The following is a 2,910-nucleotide window of genomic DNA, read 5'->3' as shown; positions in this document are numbered from 1 at the left end:
ACACGAATCGTAAATGAATGCACGCATGCATAATGAATACGTGTCCGAGACACGAATGCCTGGGGGCCAAAGTGACAGCCTCGATTCTCCAGCACGCTGCGCGCGCCCTCTGCTGCCACCAACGCGCCTCGCTCCGCCCTTTCTCGTCCCATTTCGTCCCTCCCCTTTGAGCCAGAGCGCTTTTCTTTCCAGGTCTTCCCAGCACCCGGCGTAAAACAAAGCCCGGGCCGGTTGTTCGCTACGCATGCGCACAGTAGAACTATTCCGAAGAGGTTTGCTTGCGAAGCAGCACCCGAGCAGTCAGGATGGCCGAGCGGTCTAAGGCGCTGCGTTCAGGTCGCAGTCTCCCCTGGAGGCGTGGGTTCGAATCCCACTCCTGACAAGTGCTGTTTTGTTTTTCACCAACAGCTGCAAGTCAGTTTTGTTTTCCACGAACAGCCGCAAATCAACTTGGGAATACGTTACACCTTTGGGTATTCTTTTCCTCTCTTTACAAAACAAGTATTTCCTTCCTAACAGGCATTTTCTTCTTAGTGACATTCATTTGGTTTTGGATTGTAAGAAGAAAGCCCCGACGCGTGCCGCAGAGCCCTTTTTAGTGTGGTCAGATGCACCTTTCTCTAACGTTGTCTAACGTTGCAGAAAGAAAACAGCAAAAGGGTAGGATTGTCAGAAGTGGGATTCGAACCCACGCCTCCAGGGGAGACTGCGACCTGAACGCAGCGCCTTAGACCGCTCGGCCATCCTGACTTCCTGCCAGTGTTCTACAAAGATTCATAGTAGTTACCATTTCCATGCCACGTGATTCGAGAACCCGCAAGTTGTTTTAGGGTAGTTGGCAGCCCCAGGTCCTGCCGCACTGCTCCAGGCGTCCACAGGTTAAAAAAAAAAAACAAAAAACAAAAAAAACCCCAAAACCCACCCCTGTTGCCGAGACTCGCTGTTATCCTTGAATTTCTTCCGTCTTTTTTCTATGTATGTAAGCTGTGTAGCCTGGGAAATCAGTTTCCCTTGCCATCCCTAGAAAATATCCGTAAAAATAAACACAATGGAAACAAAACTATATTGTTAAATTCTAGCCATTCGCCAATGCTTGGAACCTGAAAATGTGACGTGTATTTAACGACTGATACTATCGGTCGCCAGGGTCAGGACTATTGTTGGGCCCCTGAGGGTAGTGGGGAGGGGATTTAGACGATTCTTTTTGGAAGGGAGGTGCTCTGCGAAGAACTTTGCCTTGAGCTCCTCAGGATTGGAAGCCGTGGAATCCCATTCCACGCGTGTTTAACTGGAGCCACAGCCAGAGAAATTTGGCTTTTATACCTTTTTAATAAACTGAACAAGGGAAAAGCCGGAGGCTGTTAAACTTGGAGAGGAGACAATTTATCTGTCTATAAGAGCCTGATGTGTACGAGGGATTGGGATTGTGTCTGTCTCTCCTTGCTCCAAGAGGGGGCAAGCAGGGGGTAGGTAGTTAGAGAGGAAGCTTTTCATAGAAGAAAGAGCTTGCTGGAAAGGAAACAGGCTGTCTGTGTAGATAGTGATAACTCCGTCAGTGGAGGCAATCAAGACAAGGCTGGACATCCACTTGGTGGAAAAGCTCTGTATAGGGCTCCACTCTGCTGGTGCAGAGCCTGCTTGGGATTCTCTCTCTCTCTCTCTCTCCCTCTCTCTCTAGCCCTTCCATGTGCTCCCTTTCTGTCTCAAAATAAATAAACTTTAAAATAAGAAATAAATAAAAATTTATCCTTTAACAAAATGTACTCCACATCCAGTGGGAAAATAGGGTTATTTATCTATAGATGGGTACTACTGTGGCATCTACAGACTGCTGTAGATGTGCCAATTTCCCATTGGGCAGAAGAAGAAAAAAAGGACATTTGGGAGATAATGGAGATGGTGAAGCCCCCTGTCCTGGAGAAGAGGTCTTGGGAATGGTCCTGGAACTGCATGCAGGCTTGGTTGACAAGGATGAAGGGATAGGGACAATTCCCAGCAGCAGCGCCCAGGGCCAGAGTCAGGAGAGGGACAGTATTGACACCACCCCCACCCCTCCCATGGCTGGAGCTGGATCTTCCACCATCTAAAGGGAGGCTGAAGGAGATTAGCAGAGGTTTTCCTCCCCTCGGTTGCTTCTCCTATGTCACCTCCTCCAGGAAGCCTTCCCTGATGCTCCTTTCTCTTACCGAGGATTTTTGGCTTCCTCTGTGTTCCCGCAAGCTCTTAGGCAAACCCCTCCCAGCAATGGAATTGGAATGGCCTGTCTAGGTATGTGTGCCTTCTCCTGTTTCTAAAACTGAGCTCTTCAAAAGGGCAGGGATTGCAAGAGTCTTTGCCACTGAAACCCTGGGGCCTAGGACACAAAAACGTGGAGAGGGAGATAAACGAGTGCAGACTGAATAATGAATGAGACAACAGGATAGGGGTGTGCCCAGGCAGGAAGTCCTGGAAATGCCACCCCAGACCTCCTCGGGCAGCTGGCGCCTGGACAGAATGGGGTCACTCTGCCAGAGCCCTGGCCTGCCCCCATCGCCCAGGAATAAAAGCCATGCATCCTTGAACAAATAGTTAATCCAACGCCCTCTCTCTGGAGCTCTGGACCTCCCATCCCAAACAACCCCTGTTCCAATCCCAGTAGGCAGAAGGGCCCGGACAGGGAAAATAACCAAACCTCCAGTCTGACCTTTGCCTCCGTCTGAGCCAATCAGTAACTGGCCCAGAGGTTGGCAGGGCCATGCCAGCACCCCACCCACTGCGTCCGTGCCTTGACTGTGTCCTTCAACAGAGACACGCACACAAAGGGCGTCAGCCCAAACCACTCAGCGTCCTGATGTCTGCTCTTTGCTCTTGGTATCATCCACCTGGAATGCCTCCTTCTCAAATTGCTCTTTTCAAGGCTCTTTTCAAACG

At 50.1% G+C, this 2,910-nt stretch overlaps 2 non-coding genes across 2 annotated transcripts; one reads left to right on the top strand and one right to left on the bottom strand.

The window, feature by feature from the left end:
• The first annotated feature begins 299 nt into the window (after nucleotides 1-299).
• On the top strand, nucleotides 300-382 carry TRNAL-CAG. Its single transcript has one exon. It is a non-coding gene; the product is annotated as a tRNA-Leu (tRNA).
• Nucleotides 383-667: 285 nt separating this feature from the next.
• TRNAL-CAG lies at nucleotides 668-750 on the bottom strand. The gene has a single exon. It is a non-coding gene; the product is annotated as a tRNA-Leu (tRNA).
• Nucleotides 751-2,910: the final 2,160 nt, after the last annotated feature.

Source organism: Panthera tigris, chromosome E2, assembly GCF_018350195.1.
Source record: "Panthera tigris isolate Pti1 chromosome E2, P.tigris_Pti1_mat1.1, whole genome shotgun sequence".
Taxonomy (NCBI): Eukaryota; Metazoa; Chordata; class Mammalia; order Carnivora; family Felidae; genus Panthera; species Panthera tigris.
The sequence above is the reverse complement of the archived record's forward strand: the minus strand, read 5'-3'. Positions and strand labels throughout refer to the sequence as shown.